The sequence below is a fragment of the Populus trichocarpa genome, chromosome 11 (assembly GCF_000002775.5).
Source record: "Populus trichocarpa isolate Nisqually-1 chromosome 11, P.trichocarpa_v4.1, whole genome shotgun sequence".
In the NCBI taxonomy this organism is placed as follows: domain Eukaryota; kingdom Viridiplantae; phylum Streptophyta; class Magnoliopsida; order Malpighiales; family Salicaceae; genus Populus; species Populus trichocarpa.
In genome coordinates, this window is record NC_037295.2 from 3538135 (window position 1) to 3552852 (window position 14718).

A 14718-nucleotide genomic window follows, 5' to 3' on the forward strand; every position below is an offset into this window, starting at 1 on the left:
ACCAATATTTTTAAATAAATAGCTAATAACCAAAAATAGCAAAAATCTTCTGACAACATTAAAAAGTTTCACGTGTGACCAAGTGACAAAATTTTGAAACAATATAACACAGCCAATAGAATAATAAGGGCTGATTGATGATGCTGGGTTTCGTGTGCAATGCAATCTAGCAGAGTCTCTTGTCGCTACTAAAGATTTATTATATATAATTCTGGTGGCCCCACTTTTTACTAATTCTTTATTCTCTATTAAAAACAAATAGAGACATAATTATCAGAAAAGCAGGGCGCCCGCGCCCAGATCGAAAACCAGATAGCTGTGCAGACTGCGGTGGTTAACTTTACTGTTCAGCTGCGGTGGTGTGAATTTGTTATTGCGGTCATGCAGAGCTTTTAAAAAAATTATTTTTTTATTTTTATATTATTCTAATATATTAATTTTAAAAATAAAAAAATATTATTTTAATATATTTTCAAATAAAAAACATTTTAAAAAATTAATTACCGCGTCAAAATTGTCAATAACCATGCTGCTATGATGATGATTGCTGCTTCACTACCCTTGTTCTCTTTATTTTATTTTATTTTTTTCCTTTATTCATAACTTTTTACATGCTATAATGACACGGTGTATAGTATCGGTAATAGTTAATTGCCTGTAATCTGCCACTATTCGGATTAATTTTTAAAAAATATAAATAAAAACATCAAAAGTGTGATGATTTTTTAATAATATTATTAAACTAGGTAAAATTAAATTAATTTTAAAATCACTAGATTTAATTTTTTTTTAACTTAAATTTTAAATTAAATCACGTGAAAGCTAAACCGAATTAAATCGATTAATTTCATGGGTTTAAATACAATCTTGATGACCGGTAAAAATATAATTTAGGTTTTAAAAGGGCTTCAAAATGACAACTTTTTAAAAAAAAAATATTGAAATAATAACATATTAGATCGATCTTGGTCCACCCACGACCCAGATCATGGATTCTATTAAGTTTAACAATTTTTTTATTTAATTATATGATAAAAAAAAATATGTTTACAAAATTAAGTATCAATCTAAAAACAAACACCTATTTAAGACAATAATAACCTTATAGAAAACAAATGAAAATAAATCATGCAGTTTATTTCTCAACCAATCCAATACTGAAAGACAAAATCGAGAAAAAAAATCAAAAACAATTAAAGGACAAAAAATAGCATATTCGGTTAGTGGGTAAACTCGTCAAACCCGTGAACCAGGTAACCCAAGCTAGCACACCAAACTTGTGCATCGGGTTATAGACTCTAGTGGGATTATAATTTGTTTTTGTTTTAAAAACTATTTTTTATTTAATTATATGATAACAAAAATAGACGATCGCAAAATCGAACACCAACCCAATATCGAGTTTTTTTAAGACCGCAATAACCTCATAAAAAGCAAAATAAAATCAATTATAAAATTGAATTCTAAATTAACCCAATATTTAAAGATAAAACAAAAAATAACTAAAAAAAAAGAAAAAAAAGTTAAACTCGTCAAACCTATGAACATGTTCCTGAAATTTATAAAGTTTAATAACATAGATTTTCTCTGAATTTTTTTTATTATTATATGAGAAAAAAATAGACGATAAAAAAGTCAAGTTTTTTTTTATAAAAAAAAAACATCATACCAAACCCATAAACTATGACAACCTAGGTTACCCAAGCAAACTCACAAGTCACACCAACCCTATAGAAAGGCAAAGAAAAAGAAAAAAAAAATCACAAACTAAATTCTAAATCATCCTAATGTTAAAAGATAAAATCAATGAAAACAAATTTAAAAAAAAAAAAGCAAAACATTATGGATTATCAAGTTCAATCATAAAAAGAAAAAAAAGCACCCCCTAAACCTGTAAATCGGGGCAACTTCGATTATCCCATCAAACTTGCAAATCATGCTAACCTTATAAAGAGACAAAATAAAAAGAAAAAACAATTATGAATCCAAATTCTCAACCACCACAATATTAAAAGATGAAATCAATAAAAATAAATTTTTAAAAAATCATAACAAAAAAAAGCAAAAAAAAAAACACAAAACACTATGGATTTCTATTATAATTCACAGTGCACTGGGTGTGGGTGAGCAATAATTCGCACACCCTTTAGTTTAGTGGTTTTTAGGCCATACCAATAAAAAGTTTAGGAGACGATTATGTGTTTAAAGAAGTAAGAGAAATCCGATAACCATGTTAAATCTTGATTAATTTGATAATACAATAAAAATGAGGCAATAATGAAAAAAAGATTTTTAAAAAATATATTGACCTAGGCAAAGCTATGGAAAAGAAAATAAGACAAAAAAGATATCAACATTTGTTATTTTTTCAAACTCGTGACCCAGGTTATCATACTGGAAGCATTATACACCAAAAAAGTGTGAAGCCTAGTCCCTAAGAAATGAAACATTGAAGGATTAAATAGGAAAAAAAACAAAAAAAAAATAATAATTAAAAGAATGAGGGTTAAAAAAAAATTAAAGGGCAACAATAAATTTTCAATTTGAAAGATAAATTGAAAATAATAAAAACATTATCAAGAGGAAAAAAAGTCAAAAGAATGACATCTAAGATGAAAAAAAAGCACTATAAACTCAGATTGAATGTTGAAATTAAAAATAATAAAACTTTTATAAAAGGATTAAGGATATATAGATTTTTTCAATGCATTTTTTAGAATAAAAAATCCTAAATGTAAATTGAAAAACATATTCATGCATATAATTAAATAAATAAAGAACCAATGTGTGAAGAAATTTTAAAAAGAAGTCATTGACAATAAATAAAAACAAAAATAAAAATGTAGATAGACAAATATAGACCAAGATATTTAATATTACAAAATGAATAATCTACATGGTTGTGTTTAATAAATTTTTTTATTAAAATCAAATTGTAACACATAGATAAAATTTATTGAATAAAACAAAAATATTATGCAAGGCTGTAAATATTTTAAAAAATAAAAAATAAAAAAAATTTATTTTTAAAAATAAGTTTAATATATATAAAAAATAAAAAAAATTACAAATGAATCATACTAACATCTTCAAAAATCAAACACTTCCAATATAATTAAAAACTATTTAAAAAAGGCTAAATAAGAAAAACATCACAAAGAAGTACAACATAAACTTAAAAATTGTTTTGAAAAATACATGAAAAAAGGTTTAAATTAAAAAAAACCAAAACTATATAAACAAAAAATAAGGTCAGGTGCTTGAATAAAGGGCCAGCACGGAGGCCTTTATTTTTCTATAAGTTAACGGGACCGATAATGTGTCATTCGCCCTAATTCTACTAAAAACAAAATAGATGATGTATTGATTGGAATTCTTAGATTCTAGCCACTATGGCGCCCGGAAAAATAGGGTGGTTAGTTTTTTCTTTTAAAAACTCATTTTCTACCTAAAATACCTAGAAAATATCATAGGAACCTTGTTAAACCGATTCATAACCTCTAAAAGCGCAAAAAAAAAAAACATTTTAAGATCCAAAATCAACTTGAAATAAAAAATCTTTCTGAACCCAGATATATTGTTCAGGCACTTTCAATATAAAAAAACACATGAATCTACTGTTTTGGTGGTCGAAATCGTCACAACAATAAGTTTCTCTCTCTAGGCCAAAATCTGACAATCCCCTCTCTCCTTCCACCCAAAAAAGACTAAAAATAATAAAAATGAAGTTTGATACCAAAATAAATATTTCTAAAATTAGAGGGATCAGTCACTTGATAGCTAAAAAATATGGGGGGCTCAAATGTATTTTTCAAACAAATTTGAAAGTCACCACCTATTTTACCTGTGTTTTTTACTTTAGTCCTCTTACTTTCAATTCAATTATCTCTTAATTAGGTGCTAATTTGGGCGCACCTGTGCAAAGAAAAAATTTAAGGATCAAATTTAAAAATTTGAAAAAAATCATCACTCCAATTTACAGTGTGTGAATAGTGATTTCAGCTACAATATGTTTCTCACACGGTGTAGTTTTTGTTAATAACTTTGTGAGTGTTTGGGAATTCAATAGCTTCTGTTTTGAGGTGCGTTTTAAGATTTTTTTTTTTTGAAAAAAAATCAAATTGATATTTTTTTTAGTGTTTTTTGATGATTTTAATATACTTATATCACAAAAAAAAACTATTTTGATGTATTTTTAAGAAAAAAATATCATCCACCACAATACCGAACACACACTAAAATTGTAGTCTTAAATTGTAAATAAAATTCTAATATTATTTTAAAAGTATGGGATTCAATAGTTTGGTGAAAAAAATTAACACATCAATGCTTTATATAGAGGTTAAAACTGACTTAATTAAAAGAAATCAAAATCTAAGGAGGAAAAGTAATTAAAATCCAAAATCAACTAAAAATATTTCAAATAGTAAAAATAACATATTCTATCCGTAATATGAGATTTCATGCACGTAATAAGCAAATCAAGATGGGAAGGATTCTTGCTTTCTCTGTCACAAATCTGGATAAAGCCATGACATGACATGCATTTTGAGTAAAGTTATTAATTCTAAAACTCTTGGTTTAAGTGGTGGGAGACCGCCATGGCTTTCGCCTTCACGAGATCAGGAGTCCAAATCCTCCACTTCCCTTTTCCCAGACGACTACTCTTTTCAATAGTCATGGATTTTAAACTGAAATGTAACTTTTCTTTAATTAAAGAAAGCTAAACATTATATTTTCTATGAAGTAATTATTGAAATTAAGGGATTATTAAGATTACGTGGAACGATATTTTGATGATCTGAAAAATAGCCATGGAGGATGCTGGCTGGTTGTCAGTATTTGATACCATTTGGTATTAGGATACAATCATGTTTTTGAATTTTTATAGTTTCAAATTAATATTTTTTTATTAATTTTTTTAACGTTTTGATGTATATATATTAAAAATAAATTAAAAAATATTATTTTAATGTATTTTCAAGTAAAAATTTTTTAAAAACCATCTTCTATCATATTCTCAAACATGCTCGTAGAGACGCAATCGGAATTAAATTGATGTTTCTTCAACTTGTACAAATAAATGCTTTATGGTGACATATAACCAAGAAATGGGAAGGCTTTCATGGTGATGACAATGACTAGCAGATGATTTTAAAGCCAAGTTAAACAACAAGAGTTAGAAAATGCAAGTGTTCCGGATTTGGCTTAAGATATGCATAGAAAGGTTAAATCATAACTATTAAATTATAAAAAGGGCATGGCTCTATCAATAATATATTAATAAGATAAAGCCTCGCATTGTTTAAATATGCTAACAATTTCTACCAAGGAAGGGATGTTCCCTATTGATATTATCGATCAAATTCTTGATTTGCACAACGTTTTTCTTGCAGTAGCTGGGGAAGGTTAGAAGTGGGCAGGTGGGTCAAAAGTTGCTATGCACGAATAAGACATACGTCAATTCATGTTTTTTAAAAAGTTATCGTAATCACACTCTCAAACAGGTTCAAGATTAGTAATGCGGAGCAAGATGGTTTTGCAAAATATTTTTTAATTAAAAATAAATTAATATAATATTTTTTATATTAACACATTAAAACTATAAATAAAACACTTAAAACATCATCAATTTAATATTTTTAAAATAAAAAAGGATCTAACCAATAACATATAACTCGCATTAATGGTAGGTGAAGTTAGGTCATCAAGGGAAGATTGTATTGGTGGGAGAATTCGGTGGGTGGAAGACTTGTGTTTTTGTCAAACGTGCATGCAAAGTTTCAATCAAGGGCACATCGAATTTGAGGGATCTTCAATTTTATAAGCATCATCGAGGGATGCGACTGAGGGAAACCACGCACATACTCAGCTGTGTTAAATATATTGTTTATATTCAAAATAAAAATAAATGTTTCTTGTTTTTTGACTGTAAATGATTGGATTAAATTGTAAGATTTATGCCTTTTGGAGGATCGAAATAGACACTTCAAGAAACAATAAGAACTAATCAAGACAAAGCCAAGCTAAATTTTAATTATAATTGTTGAGCGATAATTCAGCTGTAAAACTCCATATTTCCCAGCTGCTGGGCTTGGTTTTTATTACCTTCTTTCTAACAAGCTGGGATCATTTGTGAAGCTTCACTAAAAAAAATAATGAAGCTATTTCTTTTTTCCCCCATCAATTCACTCCTTTTTTTTTCCACCTCTTATTTTTATTTTATTTTATTTTTATCTCAGGTTTTTTTCAATAACCGTTCGAGTTATTTTTTAACCAGTCAAGCCAACTGTTTTTCCTTTTATTCCTTCTTTTTTTATTTAAATTTTATTTTTTTCAATTTCATCAGTAATTTTTTTTAACATTCATCTAAGTTAATTTTTTATTAGTTAAATTAATTAGGTTATGTTGAGGTAACTTTTATATGATTTAATTTTATATCTAAGTTATGTATAAAGTTGTATCAGAAAATTTTAAAATTTAACTATTGAATTAAGTTTAATAATAATATTAAATCTCTACAACCTAAATATTTTTTATTAAATTTTTTTTTATCCCTCTAGCAATGCAACGCAAGCATATACGCTAGTGTCCTACGGTTTAGGAATATTATTTTAGTAGGATTTAAATTTATAATTTTACCATTGTTGTGTAATAACAAACTAGTCTCATTGTAATTACCAAATTGTTGATCGATGGTAACAATTTTGTAAATTAAATAAAGTGTGAAATTATTAACATATATATATATATATTAATCAATTAATTAATTAGTTGAGAATTTGCGGATATAAAATTCAGCTAAAAAAAATCTGTTTGTGCTAAATTAATAACATGATGTAAAAAAATTATAACTTTTTATTTTCTAATTATTAGATTCGACTTGAATTAAATTTCATCAGATGATTTTATAAATTTATTTATATGAAAGCTTATTGTTTGTGACCAATTTAGCTAGGGAAGACTTTTAATTTAGACCTCAAAAAAATATTATTCGAACTAATTTGATTATTTTCCTTTTTATTTTCTGGTTTCCAGCTCTATTTCAGATTTTATATTTCGTTATCCACTCTGTAAATATCAGTTTCCAGCTTAGCTTATTTAAAGAATTGCAAATCTCTTAAAAAATACATAAGATCAAAGATAATTATTGAAAAATAAACTAAAAAACAGGATTCTTTTTGTCATGTAGTAATTAATTAGATCATGACTTATTCCGTCGAATAGCTGGAAATCATGAGCGTAGCCAATAGGTAACGAAAATTTTCCATGTATCAACTTCGTCAAGGTACCCAGGTGGTCCCATTAGGATGATTATTTTCAGATTTTATTTTTATTAAAAAAAAAAAAAACCAAATTAAAATTTATTTTTTTAAAAAAACTGAATCTGGTTCAAACCGGTTTACCTTGGTTTTTTCAGTTTGACTTGGGTTTGGCTCGGTTTGACACGGTTTTGGCTCGGTTTTTCTGGTTTGACTTGGTTTTTTTTCCGATTTGGGTTCGGTTCGGTTTTTTTAGTTTCAGGCATATAAAACCGAAACCGAACCGATCGGTTTTTTTTAAAATTTTAATCAATTTTTCTTTCACAAATCAGTTTTTTCAATTTTTTTTTCCAGTTTTTTACTTACCCCTTGATCCCATGCCTGTTCTTTGATACAAAGGCCAAAGATTTGAAGATGGCAGCTTGGATTTGTCACCATGTGAGCTTAGGATTTTAGGAATATGTAACAGCTAGCTTGATGTCACTCAAGTTGGTCATCTATCTATCTCACAGTCTATTCTATGCTTCATTTTCATCTACTTGGATACAATCATTTATTCCTTGCATTGCACGCTCTTCATTTATTTCTTGTTGTTTCATTTAATAATAAAATTATCTTGCATCTTAATTAAAATTAAAACTTTTCTTCAAAAAAATCTCAAATTAAGACTTAATTTCGTTAGTTTGATCATTTATATAATATAAACTTGACTTGAGAAAATCAATAGAGAGAGTCATGAAATCAATCTTTTAAAAGTCTAAATGTTTGAGAATGTGATAATCATTACCGTTTAAAATGTTATAATATTATTTTTTTAAAAATATTTTTAATTTCAGTATACTAAAAAAATAAAAAAATAATTTTAAAAATAAAAATTTATTTAAATTTTTTTAAAATAAGATTTTAGCTGCATTTCAAGTGCAATGAAGGTGGGATGAGTCCTGAAAATATTGGCATAATTACCTTTCAACATCACAATTTTGTAAAAGCTAAGATACCGAGAAGATCACGCCACCATAAGTATCAATGTCGAGCAAGTTTTTTCCTTGGACAAGAAAGACTTCTATTAGGGGAAGAAGACAAATAGCAACTAGCTTGAAAAGTTAAGTGGCTGCGGTATGGTGGTGGGTGGTGGCTATATTTTTGTATGAGAGACAACGGATAAGGTAAATAATGTACAGGCTCGTGAGTCGTGTCTGCTGGGCTAAACAATCTCATGAAGAAATGCATGCTTCCTTCAGAATCCTCCATCTTCATTATATATATATATAGGGCCATGCACTTGGCATGCAAGACATTTTCACTCCTTGACATGGCTGTCTTAACCTAGTACTTTTAAGCGTATGACGGCTGTGCATGTGGCCGGTTCTAGTTTCTCATGCTGTAAATGTGAAGAAACTTAAGGTAAGTTGGCATCCACATTTACAGACATTCCCTTTTGTCAAGCCATGATGTTTGCTAAATTGTTGGGAAAATGCCAATTGCTTACAACTTTTAGGGTTGGGAAATGATGAATTATTTGTTAAGAGCGTGTTTGTAGTGCGGTAATGGTTATTTTTTAAAGTGTTTTCGCTTGAAAATACATTAAAATAATGTTTTTTTTATTTTTTTTAAAATTATTTTTGATATTAACACTTTAAAATGATATCAGAATACTAAAAAAATTTAAATTTTTTTAAAATACAAAAATAAACTGCGTACGAGAATCTTCTCCCTTTCCTTTCCAGGGCAAGGACACAAATGGCCACCCTCGACTGGTTAAGCCCAACTAAAAATGGAATAGCTTTAGGGCTAGTTATTCAAATGAGGCCTAAAGGTTCTCTAGGATTCGTTTCACATTCGTCGGTTTTCTTTAGATTTTAATCAAAGCTTAAGGAGCAGCCCAGCTTCACTTTTGATATACTGGACTTTCGAGTGGGCCTACCAAGGTAGTCCAGTTTCACATGAATTATCTCGATCGTGGCCCTACATTTGTTGATTTTTAGGCCCAAATAGACCTCTCAATCCAAACATCTAGGCCATTGACAAGGGAGGAGGCCAACCTACGAAAAATACTGGGCCGAGCTACCATGGCAAAATCCATTTCTAGCATACTGTGGTTTTCGCATTCCACCGGCACGTTTTCATTTCTTTTTTATTGTTATACTATATAGTAGCAGAAGATATGTGGCCGTGTTATGTTGTGAGCACATTTTTATAGAAATGAGAAACATTTGAGATCCGGGTCATCTTCTGCTCAAAGAGCCCGCCCGAGTTGAAATGCGAAAAGAAACCAAATAAAATATCTTAAAATATCATTTTATTGTTAAATTTAATCAATTAATTTAATTTAATTCAGAGATAATTTTTTTTAAAAAAACTAAATTTAACAAAGAACGGAAAATAAAAAGACCTACTATAAACCCGGGTCATCTTTAAAATTAGTGAAAAACCCTATAGAAAAAAATATAAAAAAATAATGGAGCCCGATCTCCAATTAAATAGATTCTAAAGGATAAAATTGAAAGAAAACATGAGCTTAAAAAAAAAACAAAAAAGAAGAAGTAAATTCAGGCAAATCTCTTAAACTTGAATTAATTTTCTAAACTCGTAACTTGCATTCAGGTTCAATCAAAAAGCTTAGTTCTCAACCAATTTGATGTTGAAGGATAAAACCGGAAAAAAGAGTCAATTTCAAAAAAATAGTCAAAGTAAAGAAAAATGAGAGGATGAGGATTATAAAACAAATTTAGTTTAAAAAATTATCTCAATAAAATAAATAGCAATAAAAAAAATAAGAATTAAATCTGACGTATAAAAAAATTAAAGGTGGATGAAATTAAAAAAAAAATCTAATTTTATAAATTATTTCAAATAAAACAAGTCCAAATCCAAAGGAAAACTAAATTGAAAAGTTGCTTCGAAAATTTAGAAAGACATGTGTGGAAATTGAGAAGAAGAGAGAAAAGAAAAAAAAAAGTCAGAAGTGCCAAATAGAATATTCTTTGACCACACATTTTGCCTCGAAATAAAAAGGTTGCTAAGACGATTTCAATGTTGCCTTGAAAGTTAGTGTGTGGCTACCAAGCACCGTCGTATGCATAGTCTGAAGAGCGCAGGAACAACACAAACACTAACACATGTAAATAATTTTTTTAATAATATTTATGTTTATTAAAATATTAAATTGCTCATTGTTTTAACTTGATTGTAATAAAAAAATTCATTATTAAAATGTGAAAAAGCTCGTAGATGCAAGTTTCATAAATTTTATTTTTAAAAATAATCTAGTAATTTTATTATTTTTGAAAAATTAAAAATACAAAACCGCCCGAGTTAATTAAATCTTGCATGTAAGGATAATTAAATGATTTTACTGTAAAAAAGAAGAAGTAAATCACGCTAACATCAAACACTGCATCTTTGCTCGAACTTCTGGATTGATCACCAATACTAGTTGGGTTGTCTTTGCAGCGAGAAGCTGACAAAACATCAGCTGAACCCAAAAACTCACTTTCTCCAACACTTGCTTCCTTGACATCCTCGCTACAATCTTTCTGCTTTTTCTTCCCTCTCCTCCCTTTTAAACTAACTACACGTCCTGCGAATATGTTGTCTGACAGCTTCCATAAGCTTGGCATTTTCTTCTCTTCATGAAACACTGAAACTTCTGGCTTAATCTCTATCTCTGCAGCTGGCAAAGAAGTTGGAACTCGACATTCAGGTTTCCAATTTGTTCTGTTATCCAGAGTAAAACAACCAGCAGATAATCCATCCTCAGGTGTCTCTTTACTAGATGATTCAATTCCATCACATCTCTGAAATGGTACTGGCGATTTGTCTGGCTGGAGTCATAGCTGACATGACAATCCTCCCTTCTCTTAGCCCTGAGAATCTCAAGTTTCGATTCCAGTGACCTGGAATATAACAGTTAAGGAATCTCTACAACTAATACGTGAACGCAGACTGCAATATACCCACAGGAAAACGCATCTGAAAACGACCCATGAAATCTTACCATGTCATCATAGAATAAAATAAAATGAGCATCAAGCAGGTTCAGGATGAGAGTTATGTGTTTGTCTTCCCATTAACACCTCCAAATTTCCACGAATCACGTACTGAAGCTCTCCAAATTACCAGGTGTACATCTCCAATAAATCCAGCTCTTAACAACAAATACCAGGCGTACATCACTAATGTACAACCATCTAAACATCGAAGGCACTTGCACATTCATGATTTCATGCTTTGGCCACAAGACTCCAAAGTGCAAGTTCTTACGATGCTCCAAGACAATGTTTTCACCCTTGAAAGCTTATGCCAATCCTTCTAGCATGATATTGACAGTATAAATGCAGGGGAAGATGTATAACACAGTTTTTGGACTACCAAGTTTTATTTTAGGACAATGATAGAGAGCAGTTTTCTTAACATGGATTTATAAGTTCAAAAAGTCTGAAACAGAACAGAAGACATTTCACATACCCAATTGAGCCTTCAGATTGTTCTATAGCTCGCCTTAACTCTGCCATTCTTTGCTTTCGCAGCTCTTCAAGCCAAGCTCTGAGGAATACATGACATGGAGTAAACAATGTGCCGTTTGTTTCAGGAATTTAACAATGAAAATATACTTACGAAAGAACATGCGCAAATAAATTTGATTCAAATCTTCAATTCAAAGCATGTGTTTTGCATTATCAAACAATAAGGTGATTTTTGCTACAATGCAATTGAATGTGACGTAACGTAATGTTGAGAAGAAATATAGTATACATGATCATCTCTTCTCTCCATTGCCCAGATGACTTAAAGCCCTCTAATTCTTTCTACTATAGACATTTTCCCAGATAACCCGTAAACACTAGAGAGTTTAGTTTTGAAAAAAGGGTTGTGACAAGAAACACCATTTTCTTTGCTCTTGCTAGGGTTAAGCAAAAATCTCTCCAGACAGCCCATGGATAGCTATAATTTCTACATGTACACTTGCATCCCGAATAACGTTGCTGCAAGTCCTCATACTTTGCTTTACATATCTGTAATAGAATTCAAATCCAAATAAATCCTATCATTAACCAGTTAAATCACATCAATTTTGCCAAACTAGGGATAAAACATCAAATTTTGCCCTTTTCTTCTTAGCTTCTTCTTTTCTGTCTTATAAACATTCTTCTATCCAAAATCAACTTTGATATTAGATCATATTGCTCTGAACTTTTAGCGTGTTAGATGTCAAGTATGATAAATGGAGAATCAAGTGGTTTAAGAGGAATAATATCATAAGATTTTTTTAGAATTATATTTATCTCTTTGGATGCTTATACTAAAGAGTTTCCTAAAACTTTTTCCTCTGACACTAAAGCAAAATTTTTATTTTTTCTATTAACCTTATTTTCACACTCATTTTGATTTATAGTGTAATTCCTTCTTCTTGTACAACATTTTCATCTTGGTCACTACGTCCTCAGGATTTAGTTCATACTCTTGCGCATATATATATATATCCTTATGTTTTTAGATAATTAAATGTTTAGAGGTGTAATTGAAAAAAAAATATGGTCGAAACCTTGATATTTAACACATTGAACCTTTGAACTCATCCTAGACATTTTATTAACAACTCCTTTTCTCTCTTTTTTTTTAATTAAATTAGGCACCATTAGAACTAAACCTATAGGGTGGAGCACCTAATAAAAGATTATTATTTATAAATTGAGACCTAAAAGAAGTCCTAAAAAGGTCTTGATGTTTTGTCCATCGACTCTATATAAACAACTCATAATCTTGCACTATAATATAGGCTTGGTCAATATTGAACGCATATATGAGACTGACTTCTTTTCTAAAATCATCATTCAAATAATTATAAAATCCACACAAATTCATGATTTCATTTAACTTATGACACATCTCATCATGTAATAATTAAATTATGCTATATACTCATTGATAAACTTGTTCCCTTATCTTAGATTGTTCCATTGGTTTAATAGTTCATTTCTGTAAGATTAGGGTAAGTACTTTTTCTGTAGTTTTTGTTTTATTTTAGTCCAATCAGTTATGAGAGGTTTATCTCTTCTCTCTAAACAATTCTCAACATCTCCCCAATAAAATCAGGTTTCAATAATAAGTATCATTCTAGCAAATTTAACTCTCTTACTATCAGACAAGTTATGTCACTCAAAGAATTGATCTATGTCATGAATTTATATATCAAATGTCTTAGAGTCATGATGACCATCAGAAGTAGGGGCTTCTATTTTGTTAGGGGTTATGATTTGCTCATCAAGGTCATTATGTGCAGACTAACCTAAATGATAGTCATACTGATAGTGCTTAGGGTAAACTTGCTTACAATGATTATTCTTGTGATATTTATTGGTATTTGGATGTCTTATTCAAGAACTCTCTTGGAGTTCAATTCTTTTAAACATGTTGGTCATCTGAGTTTGCAGTTCCTCTCAAATAGCCCTAAGAGTATTACTAAGGGTCGGGTCTATGATAAGTGTAAACTTAAACTTGGACACTAAATGATCATGACACAAATGCATTTAACACTACTTAGAAATTAAATTGAGATCACAAATAGCTCTTACAAGTGAAATCACAATACAAAAACAAAGGTAATTTGTTTTTAATGTGGAGATTAATCAAGAATAGAAAACACTCAAAAAAATTATAAGTACGTAATGCTATATCTTTTAAGTGTAAGCAATTAATCAACTAACTGTCATAATTTTTCATTATTTTCGGCAAGTTTTACAATTACCACAGATGATTAGATGCTTAATATAAAGAAGAAAGAGATTGATAAGAAAAAATAACATATATGAATGCAAGATGAGATTTTTGTTTTCGCACAAAAGTAATGTTAATGACAACTCTAAATAACAAGTGCAAAACCAGAAAAGTAAAATTCAAGGAATCAAAAAGTAGAGTAATTTATTGACCAAGATTCAAATTAATTGATAAGCAAAAATAACATATTTGATGATGCGTTGCTATTGTTCTACTACTAGCTGATGTGGCAATGACATGGCTTTGATGCGGCAGCACACAATGACATGTCACCAGCGTGGCAACACAATGATTTTTTTTTATTTGGGTTGTAAACAAAAAGATTAATTTTTTTGTGCTGCTACATTCTTTATCATTATTGATGAAAGTTTCCCATAATATCTAGGATTTATGAATGATTTTTGAATTTGAAGACTTGAACAAGCCTATAAATTGTTTAATTATAAGAATAATTAAAATACCATGCTATGATATCAAAGTTGATGCGGACCAAAGAATATTTAAAGCCTAATAAGAAAGAAAAGAAGCAACTAAAAAGAAAAGGCCAGAGAAAAAAAAAAGGCAAAGAAAAGAAGAATAGGGGTTGAAAAAGTTTGCAACTTTATAATTTTTATTCAATTAAATAAAATTGTCTAACATTTAGAAAAATAAAATATAAATATTAAAACTTTAAGAAGAA